This window comes from Schistocerca gregaria, chromosome 3, assembly GCF_023897955.1.
Source record: "Schistocerca gregaria isolate iqSchGreg1 chromosome 3, iqSchGreg1.2, whole genome shotgun sequence".
In the NCBI taxonomy this organism is placed as follows: domain Eukaryota; kingdom Metazoa; phylum Arthropoda; class Insecta; order Orthoptera; family Acrididae; genus Schistocerca; species Schistocerca gregaria.
The window spans coordinates 692,678,359-692,695,446 of NC_064922.1; positions in this window are offsets into that span (position 1 = coordinate 692,678,359).

The following is a 17,088-nucleotide window of genomic DNA, read 5'->3' on the forward strand; positions in this document are numbered from 1 at the left end:
AGTCACCCCCATTCTGCCAACAGCCTTGTCGAAGTGGGCGGAGGAGAAGACAGATGTTCAGGGCATTCTCTTGTCCTTGAGATGGAAGACTGCCCATAAAGGCGGAAAACGTAAGCAATGATCAACGAGATGAGGATGCAGAAAGCCTTAAAGACACATGAAGTGTATCCATAGGACATGTGGGCTGTAACTCAAAAAATGTCACAATAATCTTTACACTGGAAAAAGGTTCCGGAATACCCCATTCTGATCTCCAGAAAGGTAATGCAAAGGACGAGAAAAACATTGAATAACCAACAAAAGGATATCGTTCTACGAGTCGGGGAGTGGAATGTCAGAAGCATGACGGTCGTATAAATTCTGAAAAGGGAAATGCAAAAGCTCAGTCTAGACAGATTACGGGTCAGTGAAGTGAAATGGAAAGAAGACGAGGATTTAAGGTCAGATGAGTATAGGGTAATATCAAAAGCAGCAGAAAACGGTACAACGGGAGTAATATTCGTTATAAATAGGCAGATAGGACAGAGAGTGTGAACAATTTAGTGATAGAGTCGCTCTTTTCAGAATCGATAGCAGACCAACACAGACAACGATAGTTCAGATAAACATGCCGCGTCGTAAGCTGAAGGTGAAGACATAGAGAAAGTATATGAGGCTATTGAAAGGATAATATAGTACGTAAAGCGAGATGAAAATCTAATAGACAACGAGGAATGGAACGCAACTCTAAGGAAAGGAGTGTGGTTACAGGAGAATTTGGGCTTGGGACGAGGAATAGGAGAGGAGATAGACTAATAGAGTTCTGCAATAAATTTCAGCTAGTAGTAGCGAATACATCTCAAGAGGAGGAGGTATACTTGGAAAAGCCTGGGATACAGGAAGGTTTCAATTAGATAACATCAGAGACTGAAATCAGAGACTGGATTGTAAGGCGTTCCGAGGGGCATATATGGACACTGATCACAATGTAATAGAGATGAGGAGAAGGCTGAATGTTAAGAGACTCGTCAGAAAAAATCAGTATGCAAAGAAGTTGGGTAGGGAAGTACTAATGAATAACGAGATACTCTAGAAATTATTTAAGGCTATAGATACAGCAACAAGGAACAGATCAGTAGGTAGTACAGTTGCAGAGGCGTGGACATCTCTGAAAAGGATGATCACAGAAGTTGGAAAGAAAAACGTAGGTACAAAGAAGGAAACTGAGAAGAAACCATGGGTAACAGAAGATATACACTCCTGGAAATTGAAATAAGAACACCGTGAATTCATTGTCCCAGGAAGGGGAAACTTTATTGACACATTCCTGGGGTCAGATACATCACATGATCACACTGACAGAACCACAGGCACATAGACACAGGCAACAGAGCATGCACAATGTCGGCACTAGTACAGTGTATATCCACCTTTCGCAGCAATGCAGGCTGCTATTCTCCCTTGGAGACGATCGTAGGGTTGCTAGATGTAGTCCTGTGGAACGGCTTGCCATGCCATTTCCACCTGGTGCCTCAGTTGGACCAGCGTTCGTGCTGGACGTGCAGACCGCGTGAGACGACGCTTCATCCAGTCCCAAACATGCTCAATGGGGGACAGATCCGGAGATCTTGCTGGCACCTTCTAGAGCACGTTGGGTGGCACGGGAAACATGCGGACGTGCGTTGTCCTGTTGGAACAGCAAGTTCCCTTGCCCGTCTAGGAATGATAGAACGATGGGTTCGATGACGGTTTGGATGTACCGTGCACTGTTCAGTGTCCCCTCAACGATCACCAGAGGTGTACTGCCAGTGTAGGAGATCGCTCCCCATACCATGATGCCGGGTGTTGGCCCTGTGTGCCTCGGTCGTATGCAGTCCTGATTGTGGCGCTCACCTGCACGGCGCCAAACACGCATACGAGCATCATTGGCACCAAGGCAGAAGCGACTCTCATCGCTGAAGACGACACGTCTCCATTCGTCCCTCCATTCACGCCTATCGCGACACCACTGGAGGCGGGCTGCACGATGTTGGGGCGTGAGCGGAAGACGGCCTAACGGTGTGCGGGACCGTAGCCCTGCTTCATGGAGACGGTTGCGAATGGTCCTCGCCGATACCCCAGGAGCAACAGTGTCCGTAATTTGCTGGGAAGTGGCGGTGCGATCCCCTACGGCACTGCGTAGGATCCTACGGTCTTGGCGTGCATCCGTGCGTCGCTGCGGTCCGGTCCCAGGTCGACGGGCACGTGCACCTTCCGCCGACCACTGGCGACAACATCGATGTACTGTGGAGACCTAACGCCCCACGTGTTGAGCAATTCGACGGTACGTCCACCCGGCCTTCCGCATGCCCACTATACGCCCTCGCTCAAAGTCCGTCAACTGCACATACGGTTCACGTCCACGCTGTCGCGGCATGCTACCAGTGTTAAAGACTGCGATGGAGCTCCGTATGCTACGGCAAACTGGCTGACACTGACGGCGGGGGTGCACAAATGCTGCGCAGCTAGCGCCATTCGACGGCCACCACCGCGGTTCCTGGTGTGTCCGCTGTGCCGTGCGTGTGATCATTGCTTGTACAGCCCTCTCGCAGTGTCCGGAGCAAGTATGGTGGGTCTGACACACCGGTGTCAATGTGGTCTTTTTTCCATTTCCAGGAGTGTACATTAGTTGATCGCTAAAAGAAGGAAGTACAAAAATGTACAGGGAAATTCAGGTACACAGAAATCCATGCTGCCGGGGAATAAAATAAATAGGAAGTGCAGGGAAGCTAACACTGCTTTCTTGCTATGCTTTGCGCAAAACTGCAATATTCAGTTTCGATTAATCAATACTACCCCTGCAACAACCTTTTTGCTTGACCACTGATATAATGTTACGTCTTTGGCGAGTCAGTTCACTTTTAGCCAAAGGGAATCGTTCGCAGGCCGTGTGGTTCTGCTCGTTCGAAAGAGAAGCACCCATGCCATTCAGTTCTTGCTCTGTCACATTCGTCTCTGTACTCTAGTTGGGGAGCTGGGTGTGGAGAGAAGACTGATTTGTCTGTTGCAGGTCCATGCTGTCGTGCAGATTCTACAATAAATGATCGGTGAGATCATTTCATTTTACGTGTTGTGATGGAGCTTAGTTATCGTGGCGACGTTACGTTTCTATTGGTAGGTCACTCCGCGTATAGGAATCGGTCCGGGTGCTTATGTGTAGTAATGTGGAAACTCATAAGTTGTTGTTGTTGTGGTCTCCAGTCCTGAGACTGGTTTGATGCAGCTGTCCATGCTACTCTATCCTGTGCAAGGTTCTTCATCTCCCAGTACATACTGCAACCTACATCCTTCTGAATCTGCTTAGTGTAGTCATCTCTTGGTCTCCCTCTACGATTTTTACCCTCCACGCTGCCCTCCAATACTAAATTGGTGATCCCTTGATGCCTCAGAACATGTCCTACCAACCGATCCCTTCTTCTGGCCAAGTTGTGCCACAAACTTCTCTTCTCCCCAATCCGATTCAATACTTCCTCATTAGTTATGTGATCTACCCATATAATCTTCAGCATTCTTCTGTAGCACCACATTTCGAAAGCTTCTATTCTCTTCTTGTCCAAACTATTTATCGTCCATGATTCACTTCCAGACATGGCTACACTCCATACAAATACTTTCAGAAATGACTTCCTGACACTTAAATCTATACTCGATGTTAACAAATTTTTCTTCTTCAGAAACGCTTTCCTTGCCATTGCCAGTCTACATTTTATATCCCCTCTACTTCGACCATCATCAGTTAATTTCCTCCCCAAATAGCAAAACTCCATTACTACTTTAAGTGTCTCATTTCCTAATCTTATTCCCTCAGCATCACCCGACTTAATTCGACTACATTCCATTATCCTCGTTTTGCTTTTGTTCATGTTCATCTTATATCCTCCTTTCAAGACACTGTCCATTCCGTTCAACTGCTCTTCCAAGTCCTTTGGTGTCTCTGACAGAATTACAATGTCATCAGCGAACCTCAAAGTTTTTATTTCTTCTCCATGGATTTTAATACCTACTCCGAATTTTTCTTTTGTTTCCTTCACTGCTTGCTCAATATACAGATTGAATAACTTTGGGGAGAGACTACACCCCCGTCTCATTCCCTTCCCAACCACTGCCTCCCTTTCATGTCCCTCGACTCTAATAACTGGCAGCTGGTTTCTGTACAAATTGTAAATAGCCTTTCGCTCCCTGTATTTTACCCCTGCCACCTTCAGAATTTGAAACAGAGTATTCCAGTCAACATTGTCAGAAGCTTTCTCTAAGTCTACAAATGCTAGAAAAGTAGGTTTGCCCTTCCTTAATCTAGCTTCTATGATAAGTCGTAGGGTCAGTATTGCCCCACGTGTTCCAACATTTCTACGGAATCCAAACAGATCTTCCCCGAAGTCGGCTTCTACTAGTTTTTCCATTCGTCTGTAAAGAATTCGCGTTAGTATTTTGCAGCTGTGACTTATTAAACTGATAGTTCGGTAATTTTCACATCTGTCAACACCTGCTTTCTTTGGGATTGGAATTATTATATTCTTCTTGAAGTCTGAGGGTATTTCGCCTGTCTCATACATCTTGCTCACCAGATGCTAGAGTTTAGTCAGGACTGGCTCTCCCAAGGCTGTCAGTAGTTCCAATGGAATGTTGTCTACTCCGGGGGCCTTATTTCGACTCAGGTCTTTCAGTGCTCTGTCATACTCTTCACGCAGTATCGTATCTCCCATTTCATCTTCATCTACATCCTTTTCGATTTCCATAATACTGCCCTCAAATACATCGCCCTTGTATAGACCCTCTATATACTCCCTCCACCTTTCTGCTTTCCCTTCTTTGCTTAGAACTGGGTTTTCGTCTGAGCTTTTGATGTCCATACAAGTGGTTCTCTTATCTCCAAAGGTCTCTTTAATTTTCCTGTAGGCAGTACCTATCTTACCCCTACTGAGATAAGCCTCTGCATCCTTACATTTGTCCTCTAGCAATGCATGCTTAGCCATTTTGCACTTCCTGTCGATCTCATTTTTGAGACGTCTGTATTCCTTTTTGCCTGCTTCATTTACTGCATTTTTATATTTTCTCCTTTCGTCAATTAAATTCAATATTTCTTCTGTCACCCAAGGATTTCTATTAGCCCTCGTCTTTTTACCTACTTGATCCTCTGCTGCCTTCACTACTTCATCCCTCAAAGCTCCCCATTCTTCTTCTACTGTGTTTCTTTCCCCCATTCCTGTCAATTGCTCCCTTATGCTCTCCCTGAAACTCTGTACAACCTTTGGTTCTTTTAGTTTATCGAGGTCCCATCTTCTTAAATTCTCACCTTTTTGCAAGTTTCTTCAGTTTTAATCTACAGGTCATAACCAATAGATTGTGGTCAAGAGTCCACATCTGCCCCAGGAAATGTCTTACAATTTAAAACCTGGTTCCTAAATCTCTGTCTTACCATTATATAATCTATCTGAAACCTGTCAGTATCTCCAGGCTTCTTCTATATATACAGCCTTCTTTTATGATAATCAAAGTATCCACGGGTGCACTGCCGGTCTATAGTGTCCTACGGGCACAATATTTCAGCGATCAAACATGTCGCCATCATCAGGTGAACTGACGGACTGAGCTCCTGTGAACGCGCCGGCACGGAGATCCGTACGCTATGGCTGCTCAGGGGGAACTGGGTTCGGTCGCGGCGGCGCCGTCGCGACCGAACCCAGTTCCCCCTGAGCAGCCAAATTATCAAATACGCCGGGAGAAACGCAAGAATCACTTCTTTTATGATTATTGAACCAAGTGTTAGCTATGATTAAGTTGTGCTTTGTGCAAAATTCTACCAGGCGGCTTCCTCTTTCATTTCTTTGCCCCAGTCCATATTCACCTACTACGTTTCCTTCTCTCCCTTTTCCTACTACCGAATCCCAGTCACCCATGACTATTAAATTTTCGTCCCCCTTCACTAACCGAATAATTTCTTTTATTTCATCATACATTTCTTCAATTTCTTCGTCATCTGCAGAGCTAGTTGGCATATAAACTTGTACTACTGTAGTAGGTATGGGCTTCGTGTCTATCTTGGCCACAATAATGCGTTCACTATGCTGTTTGTAGTAGCTTACCCGCATTCCTATTTTTCTATTCATTATTAAACCTACTCCTGCATTACCCCTATTTGATTTTGTGTTTATAACCCTGTATTCACCTGACCAAAAGTCTTGTTCCTCCTGCCACCGAATTTTACTAATTCCCACTATATCCAACTTTAACCTATCCATGTCCCTTTTTAAATTTTCTAACCTACCTGCCTGATTAAGGGATCTGACATTCCACGCTCCGGTCCATAGAACGCCAGTTTTCTTTCTCCTGATAACGACATCCTTTTGAGTAGTCCCCGCCCGGAGATCCGAATGGGGGACTATTTTACGTCCGGAATATTTTACCCAAGAGGACGCCATCATCATTTAATCATACAGTAAAGCTGCATGCCGTCGGGAAAAATTACGGCTGTAGTTTCCTCTTGCTTTCAGCCGTTCGCAGTACCAGCACAGCAAGGCCGTTTTGGTTATTGTTACAAGGCCAGATCAGTCAATCATCCAGACTGTTGCCCCTGCAACTACTGAAAAGGCTGCTGCCCCTCTTCAGGAACCACACGTTTGCCTGGCCTCTCAACAGATACCCCTCCGTTGTGGTTGCACCTATGATACGGCTATCTGTATCGCTGAGGCACGCAAGCCTCCCCACCAACGGGAAGGTGCATGGTTCATGGGAGGAGAACTCATAAGTTATGAACTCTTAGTTGAATGGAAGCTGATTATTTAGGCGTACATTGTTTTGTTTTTCACTTCATCGCACTCTCAAATCAAAGATGTTACCGTCTCCGAGAGTATGAAATAGTTTTCACTTATTCCAGAACTAAGGTATGAGAAAACAATGTTGCTTTTACTTGTCCAGATCCAAATCTTGTATATGTTGCTCTGAGTCCAATTTAATTAACTATTCTCTTCGAGACAGTACTCGCTATGCAACATAAAGTATTAGGTACGCAGGCGCTATTTATTTCCGTTGCACTGAATTTGTTAAAATACAGATGTGTGACTATATCCATGCAACTTCACGAGCCAGATAACGTTTCAAAATGGTTTTTCTGTGGCATTGGAATTATACATTCTGCATACCGGTATCTTCAAGGTACCAGGACTTGATTAACATTATTTATGGATATAGTCCTTGCTTTTTGTACCACACACAAGGCTTTCAACCTCCAGTAATAATAAATTAAAAGACGTAATGTATCCTTGAGGCTTCACAAGGATTTTAAGGCCACTATATATACTCAGTTACTAACAGAATAAAATTCTGTACCAATATCTGCAGCCGTGATTAGGGATAGAGTCTTTGACTAGTAATCAGAACTCCTATGTCTCGGGTTTGAACTCTGCCTCTACTTAAAGTGCGAATAAAAGTCATCAGCAAGACTTTCAGCATAAGACGTCAGCCCCATTTCTGCCAACCGTCTTGTCGAAGAGGGCGGAGGAGCGGTCTGAGGTTCAGGGCACCATCTTACCCCTGGGGCGATCAACGCCACGAGAATGCAAAAGCTATGGAAACCATTGCATTAAAGATACGTGAAAGTCCTGTAAATGAAGAAGTATCATGATGATCTCACCATTGCGAAAAGATTGCTGTCTCGTCCACCATTCAGATTTCCGGGAGTACACAGCCAAGGGAGAGACGACCATGAGAGTAAAATTGAATAACCGACGAAAGGATAACGTTCTACGAGTTGGGGTGTGGACGTCAGTAATTTGAACGTGGTAGGGAAGCTAGAAAATCCGAAGAGGGAAATGCTAAGGCTGAATCTAGATGTTTGGAGATCAGTGAGGTGAAGTGGAAAGAAGACAAGGATTTATAATCTGATGAGTATAGAGTAATGTCAACAGCAGCAGAAAATGGTATAATGGGAGTACGATTCGTTATTAATAGGAAGGTAGGGCGGAGAGTGAGTTACTGTGAACAGTTCACTGACACGGTTGTTCTCTTGAAAGTCGGCAGCGAATCAACACCGATAACAATAGTTTGGATATACTTGCTGACACCTGAAGCAGAATATTAAGAGACCAAGAGAGTGTATGAGGATACTGCAAGGCTAATTCATTACGTAAAGGGAGATGAAAATCTAATAGTAATGTGGGACTGGAACGCGGTTGTAAGGGAAGGAGCAGAAGAAAGGCCTAGGGGAGAGTACGGGCTTGGTAGTAGGAATGAATAGAGGAACGCGGTTGTAAGGGAACGAGTAGAACTAAGATCTACTGGAGAATATGGACTTGACAACAGGAACGAAGAGGGGAAAGACTGAGTTCTGCAATAAATTTCATCTGATAGTAGCGAATTACCTGTTTAAGAATTACAAGAGGTTGAAATATACATGGAACAGACCAGGAGATACAAGTAGATTCCAGTTAGATTATATCATTGTCAGTCAGAGATTCCGTAGTCAGATATTAGATTGTAAGATGTAGCCAGGAGAAGACATAGTCTCAATGATAATTTAGTAATGATGAAGCATAGGCTGAAGTTTAAAGAGGATAGTCAGGAAGAATCAATGGGCAAAGAAGTGGGATACGGAAATAGTAAGGAAGGAAAAAATACGCTTGAAGTTCTCTAAGGCCGTAGATACTAGCGCATTCAGTGCTAGAATCAGAATTTAAAAGAGATTTGGGAGAATTAAGATCAAATAACAGATAACATTCTGTCAGAATTTACATCATTGGGGGGGTTCTGGCAACAAAACGACTATTCAAGTTGGTGTGTAGAGTGTATGAGACTGGTCAAATGCCATCAGACTTTCCGAAAAAATATCATCAACACAATTTCGAAGATTGCAAGAGCCGACAAGTGCGAGAATTAAGCTCAATCTGCTTAAAAGGTCATGCATCCAAATTGTTGACAAGAATAATACACAAGAGAATTTAAAAGAAAGCTGAAGATCTGTTAGATGACGATCAGTTTCGCTTTAGGAAAGGTAATGGCACCAAAGAGGCAGTTCTGACGTTGCAGTTGATAATGGAAGCAAGACTGAAGGAAAATCAAGACACGTTCATAGGATTTGTCGAACTGGAAAAAGCGTTCAGCAAAGTAAAATGGGTAGAGAAATGTTATGTCGAGCTATAGGGAAGGACGGGTAATATACAATATGTCGAAGAACCAAGAGGGACCAGTAAGAATAGAAGACGACGAATGAAGCGCTCAGATTTAAAAAAAAAAAAAAAGAAAAAAAGACAACTTGTAAGTCAGGGATTGCAGTCTTTCCCCCCCTAGTGTTCAATCTGTACATCGAAGAAGCAATGACAGAAATGAAAGAAACGTTCCAGAGTGGAATAAAATTTCAAGATGAAAGGATATCAATGATAAGATTCGCTGAAGACATTGCTATCCTTAGTGAAAATGAAGAATTATGGCATCTGTTGAATGGAATGAACAGTCTAGTGAGTACAGAATATGTATTGAGAGCAAATCTAAGAAAAGCTAAAGTAATGCAAAGTTGCAGTAACGACACAGTGAGAGCCTTAACATCAAAATTGGTGGTCACGAAGTAGATGAAGTTCAGGAATTCTGCTACCTAGACGGAAATGAGGACATGAAAAGCAGGGTAGAACTTGCGAAAAAAGCATTCCTGGCCAATATAAGTCTACTAGTATCAAACAAAGCCCTTAATTTGAGGAAGAAATTTCTTAGAATGTACGTTTGGAGCACAGCACAGTAAGAACATGGACTGTGGGGAAAACCGGAAACAAGAGAATCGAAATATTTGAGATGTGAAGCTAAGGAATGAAAAGGTTCTCCGCAGAATCGGGGAGGAAATAAATATATGGAAAACATGACAAGGAGAAGGGACAGGATGATATAACAACAGTTAAGATATCAGGAAATAATTCCGCAGTACCCAGGGGGAGTCGTAGAGGGTAAAAACTGTAGAAGAAAGACAGATATTGGAGCACATCCATCAAATAATTGAGAAAGTAACTGCCAAGTGCTACTCTTTTAGATGAAAACGTTGGCATGAAAAAAGAAAAAGAAAGCTACATCCTTGAAACCGTTATCACAATTACAATTAACGGACGACGAAGTATTCTGAAAAGATGATCTGATAAATGTATATTTACAACTACCTTCAGTCACTGAATCTCAACAACTCGTAACAGAGAGAACGCCTTGTGTAATTTAACGCTACAAATCTCCACCAAGTCGCACTGCAGAGGAATTTCGAACAACTGAAAGAAGATTTTCTACATATTATTGGGGTAACAAAATAGTAACAGTCTCAGCAAATTCACGGACGGTGTAGGTTCCTCCCGGAATGATACGGAAAGGCATTTGAAGGAAATATTTCTTTTTTCCGAAAGAATTTGTACATTTCCGTATGACATCAGCAAACCCAATATTTTACGTCCATAATGTCTTCCTGCATACTATTAACAATATCAAATTTCAAGAACTTTTTTGAAAAAATGTACTATTACTTGCAAAGTATTCTCCAAGCCAATGACATTTCAAGGCACAGCATGGACCAGAGTGAGATTATATGTTTCAAATTAAAGAGACAGCTGCAGACGCATTATTTGCATAACCTCATCAGCTCTTTCACGTCGATAGAGTGCAGCAACAGCAGCAGCGGAGGTAGTTTCCTCGCAAATTGTAGCACACATCCTCAACTTTCTACATAGAATCCACGATATAGTGATACGAATTACTTAAGAGTATAGAAATGTGTACGGGTGTAGGTTAACTACCCTACAGAAAGTCTCATACGCACTTGTGCCAATGAGTGGGGCATCAAACAGCTGCGCCAACCCGCTTCTCACCGTGATCCATTCCCAGTCAGCCCTTAAAGTACATCCATATAGATTTATCTGGAATGTTAAGGAATTCCTACATCTGGTTGGTTTATTAGAGGCGCTTACTAATTTTCTGTGCATAGCTCGGAATTAATTTTAGTTCCATCAAAGCCACTGTCCGTGCTATGATCAAAATTTTACCCTTTGAAGGGTTGCACCAATCGACAAGCAAACCATTCGAAGTCTGAGAAAAAATTGACACTTGTTATCACTATCCTTCACACAGAACAATGGGGAGGGAGGGTGGATGATGGGTGTATTTAAAGGGCAACTGAGGAAACTGCTGGCGATGATCCAAATGAAATCACCACTGTATCATTCTCTGACCTGATCTGCAGAGGAGACCCCAGCTCGTCTTGTGCCATCTGCTCAGTACTCCACAATTTCACCCTGACGCTCCGATGTGGGCAAACACACTGGGGGATCAGTACTTTGGGTAGTTTTTGATGTGGAAACTACACACTGCTGGATGATGTACGCCGTTGTCTCCAATGTTAGCACACTTCAGCGCCTACAAAATCAGCATTAGTCGTCCAGCAACTTGGTTCAGAGTTAGCAGCTCCGACCCACCGATGGAGACTTGTGAACGGGACGCCTCGACGCCAGCATACAGTGCAGACAACATGGAGCGAGAAGCCACACTGTGACCAGAGATAATGCTCTGATATGCTGCAAACAGAACTTGTACATTCTACCAATGGTGAAGTCTTTGGGCAGTAATTATGTGACTGTCTTTAACTTAGTCCCCGGAAACAGTGGTCTGAGACTAATTGTAAGCTAATGACAATCAAAATGGTTCAAATGGCTCTAAGCACTATGAGACTTAACATCTGAACCAATGACAATCACCTAGGTCATTCTGTGACGGCTCGTTTATTGAGGCTTTAAGATATCGGTATGATCCGCAGCGGGCATGCTGTGGTTATGTAGGGAATGTGGGAAATTCGCTACTTTTTTTACGCTCAGCACAGCGCGTTTCGAGAATTTCTCATTGTCGTCATCAAATATTTGCAATAGTACTTGTGTGTTGTACATCCTTTCTTGCACTGGAGTAGTCTTTTTTAGGTTGTAAATCCTCTTCCATTACGCAGAAAACCACATAAACGCAGACCATCACGTGTACTATTTGTGAAATTTCACTCTGTGCATGTTGTTTTCTGCATTATAGAGGAGGCACAGTACGCTATAACCTCAAAAAGATGCCACAATACAGTGCAAGAGGGGCATAACACACAAACATCACGCAGGTATATCACACAAAATACGTACGTAAAATCTGCACTTGAGAATGAGAAGAAACGCTTGTGCTAAGCATGAAAAAAAAAACACGTATTATGTGCAGTGTCTCATTATTTAGATCATAAAAAATTGAGCAACGGGAAGAAAGAAAAGGTGTCAACTAGCGTTACAGGTGACCAAACGACGTAGCACACAAAACATGCACCTATGCACCTCAGTAAACTTCGGGCGTTCCAAAACATCGGGAAGCTGCGCATGCGCAATAGAGACAGTTTGATAATTGAAAACAGTTTAGCTTCATTTGTGATCCTTTACTTGAACGAACATTATGTGAATCGGCCGCGCGGGTCACCAAAGGTTGCCCATGCCTGCTGTAGAATATGCAGATCCGGTACGACCGATTTACAGTACGATGGCTATTCGGGGACAGTTAAACTTGCGCGAGATGGTGTATGCGGACAGGAAAGACTTTGTTCTACTTGATAACTGCCTGCCTACTGGGTATACATTCGAACAGAGCTAGACGCGTGCATCCGTTGGCTCCAGCCGTGGCTTCCTGGAGAGGGGAGGGCAGGCCCCGCCGGCCGCTACTTGTGCGTGTGCCAAGCCGTAAACATCGCGGCCGCCTGCGCCGTGGACCCGCACCGCCAGCAGCAAGGCCAGTCGGAGGTCGCCGCCGCGGAAAATCACGGAGGCGCCGCCTGCGCCGTGGCCGGCCAGTCCGTGCTACACAGTGGCCACCGGCGTGGGACACTGGCTGAGAGGAACGTCTCAAAACTGTGACCGCGATGTGCATTGTCGGCTCTTTACCTTACACACTGGAAAGCTAAAGAAACAGGTACACGTGCCTAAAATCGTGTAGGGCCACCGCCAGCACGCAGAAGCGCCGTAACACGACGTGGAAGGCACTCGACTAATATCTGAAGTAGTACTGGAGGAAATTTACACCATGACTCCTGTAGGGCTGTCCATAAATAAGAGAGACTGGAGATTTCTTCTGAACGGCACGTAGCGAGGCATCACAGATAAGTTCAACTATATTCATACTTGGCGAGTTTGGTGGACAGTGGAAGTGCTTAAATTCAGAAGAGTGTTCGTTAAGCCACTCTGTAGGATTTCTGAACGCGTGGAGTGTCGCGTTGTCCTGCTGGAAATGTCCAAGTCCGTCGGAATGCACAATGGACATGAATGGATGCAGCTGACCAAAAAGTATGCCTACGTTCTTGCCACCTGTCACAGTCATGTCTAGACGTATCAGGGGTCCCATATCATTCCAACTTCACATGTTACCGGCCGGATTGGCCGTGCGCTACAGTCTGGAGCCGAGCGACCGCTACGGTGGCAGGTTCGAATTGAGCCTGTGTCTGATGTCCTTAGGTTAGTTAGGTTTAATTAATTCTAAGTTCTAGGCGACTGATGACCTCAGAAGTTAAGTCGCATAGTGCTTAGAGCCATTTGAACCATTTTTTTAACCAACTTCACATGTCCCCCACCATTACAGAGCCTCCGCGAGCTTGAACAGTCCCCTGCTGACATGCATGGTCCATGCATTCATGACGTTCTCTTCATATCTGTACACATCCAGCCGCTCGGTACAATCTGAAACGGGACTCGTCCGATCAAGCAACATGTTCCCAGTCATCAACAAACCAATGTCGGTGCTGACGGGCCCAGGCTAAGCGTAAAGCTTAGTGTCATCTAGTCATCAAGGGTACACGAGTGGGCCTTCGGCTACGAAAGCCCATATCGATGATGTTTCGTTGAATGGTTAGTACGCTGACGCTTATTGATGGACCAGCATTGAAATATGCAGCAATTTGAGGAAGGGCTGCACTTCTATCACGTTGAACGATTCTCTTCAGTTATCGTTGGTCCCGTTCTTGCAGTGTCTTTTGAGGCAGCAGCGATGGGACAAAACAGCAGAGGTCATCGGTCCCTAAGCTTACACTCTACTTCAACTAACTTACGCTAAGGGCGACACAGACACCCATGCCCGAGAGACGACTCGAACCTCCAACGGAGGGAGCCGCGTGGCCCGTGACGAGACGCCGCAGACCGCACGGCTACCCCGAGCGTATCGCAGTAATGTCGGAGATCTGATGTTTTTCCGGATTCCTGAATTGGTCGTACGGGAAAACCCCTATTTCATTTCTGCCTCGGAGATGCTTTGTCCCATCACCCGTGCGCCGACTATAACACCATGTTCAAGCTTATTAAATATTAACCTGCCATTGTAGCAGCAGTAACCGCTCCAACAACTGCCCCAGACAATTATTGTCTTTTATAGGCTTTGCCGAACGTAGCGCCGTATTCTGCCTGTTTACATATATCTGTATTTGAATACGCATGCGTATATCACTTTCTCCTACCCCCATGAACCATGGACCGTGCCGTTGGTGGGGAGGCTTGCGTGCCTCAGAGATACAGATGACCGTACCGCAGGTGCAACCACAACGGAGGGGTATCTGTTGAGAGGCCCGACAAATGAGTGGTTCCTGAAGAGGGGCAGCAGCCTTTTCAGTAGTTGCAGGGGCAACAGTCTGGATCATTGACTGATCTGGCCTTGCAACACTTACCAAAACGGCCTTGCTGTGCTGGTACTGCGAACGGCTGAAAGCAAGGAGAAACTACAGCCGTAATTTTTCCCTAGTGCATGCAGCTTTATTGTATGATTAAATGATGATGGCGTCCTCTTGGGTAAAATATTTCGGAGGTAAAATAGTCCCCCATTTGGATCTTCGGGCGGGGACTACTCAAGAGGACGTCGTTATCAGAAGAACGAAAACTGGCGTTCTAAGGATCGGAGCGTGGAATGTCAGAGCCCTTACTCGGGCAGGTAGGTTAGAAAAATTAAAAAGGGACATGGATAGGTTAAAGTTAGATATAGTGGGAATTAGTGAAGTTCCGTGCCAGGAGGAACAATACTTTTGGTCAGGTGAATACAGGGTTATATATACAAAATCAAATAGGTGCAATGCAGGAGTAGGTTCAATAACGAATAAAAAAATAGGAATGCGGGTAAGCTACTACCAACAGCATAGTGAACGCATGGCCAAGATAGACACAAAGCCCATGCCAACTACAGTAGTACAAGTTTATATGCCAACTAGCTCTGCAGATGATGAAGAAATTGATGAAATGTATGATGAAATAAAAGAAATTAATGAGGTAGTGAAGGGAGACGAAAAATTAATAATCATGGGTGACTGGAATTCGAGAGTAGAAAAAGGGAGAGAAGGAAACATAGTGGGTGAATATGGATTGTGGAAGAGAAATGAAAGAGGAAGCCGTCTGGTAGAATTTTGCACACAGCATAACTTAATCATAGCTAATACTTGGTTCAAGAATCATAAACGAAGGTTGTATACATGGAAGAATCCTGGAGATACTAGAAGGTATCAGATAGATTATTTAATGGTAGGACAGAGATTTAGGAATCAGTTTTTAAATTGTAAGACCATTCCAGGCACTGACCACAATCTATTGGTCATGAACTGTAGATTAAAACTGAAGAAACTGCAAAAAGGTGGGAATTTAAGGACATCGGGCTTGGATAAACTGACTAAACCAGAGGTTGTACAGAGTTTCAGGGAGAGCATAATGGAACAATTGACAGGAATTGGGGACAGAAATACAGTAGAAGAAGAATGGGTAGCTCTGAGGGATGAAGTAGTGAAGGCAACAGAGGATCAAGTAGATTTAAAAACGAGGGCTAGTAGAAATCCTTGGGTAACAGTAGAAATATTGAATTTAACTGATGAAAGGAGAAAATATAAAAACGTAGTAAATGAAGCAGGCAAAAGGGAATACAAACGTCTCAAAAATGAGATCGACAGGAAGTGCAAAATGGCTAAGCAGGGATGACTAGAGGACAAATGTAAAGATGTAGAGGCTTATCTCACTAGGGGTAAAATAGATACTGCTTACAGGAAAATTAAAGAGACCTTTGGAGAGAAGAGAACCACGTGTATGAATATCAAGAGCTCAGATGAAAACCCAGTTCTAAGCAAAGAAGGGAAAGCAGAAAGTTGGAGGGGGTATATAGAGGGTCTATACAAGGGCGATGTACTTGAGGAAAATATTATGGAAATGGAAGAGGATGTAGATGAAGATGAAATGGGAGATACGATACTGCGTGAAGAGTTTGGAAGAGCACTGAAAGACCTAAGTCGAATCAAGGCGCCGGGAGTAGACAACATTCCACTGGAACTACTGACGGCCTTGGGAGAGCCAGTCCTGACAAAACTCTAGCATCTGGTGAGTAAGATGTATGAGACAGGCGAAATACCCTCAGACTTCAAGAAGAATATAATAATTCCAATCCCAAAGAAAGCAGGTCTTGACAGATGTGAAAATTACCGAACTATCAGTTTAATAAGCCATGGCTGCAAAATACTAACGCGAATTCTTTACAGACGAATGGAAAATGGAACACCTGAGGCAATACTGACCCTACCACTTATCTTAGAAGAAAGATTAAAGAAAGGCAAACCTACGTTTCTAGCATTTGTAGACTTAGAGAAAGCTTTTGACAATGTTGACTGGAATACTCTCTTTCAAATTCTCTAGGTGGCAGGGGTAAAATACAGGGAGCGAAAGGGTATTTACAATTTGTATAGAAACCAAATGGCAGTTATAAGAGTTGAGGGGCATGATAGGCAAGCAGTGGTTGAGAATGGAGTGAGACAGGGTTGTAGCCTCTCCCCGATGTTATTCCATCTGTATATTGAGCAAGCAGTGAAGAAAACAAAAGAAAAAATCGGAGTAGTATTAAAAGCCATAGAGAAGAAATAAAAACTTTGAGATTCGCCGATGACATTGTAATTCTGTCAGAGACAGCAAAGGACTTGGAAGAGCAGTTGAACGGAATGGACAGTGTCTTGAAAGGAGGATATAAGATGAACACCAACAAAAGCAAAACGAGGATAATGGAATGTAGTCGAATTAAGTCGGGTGATGCCGAGGGAATTAG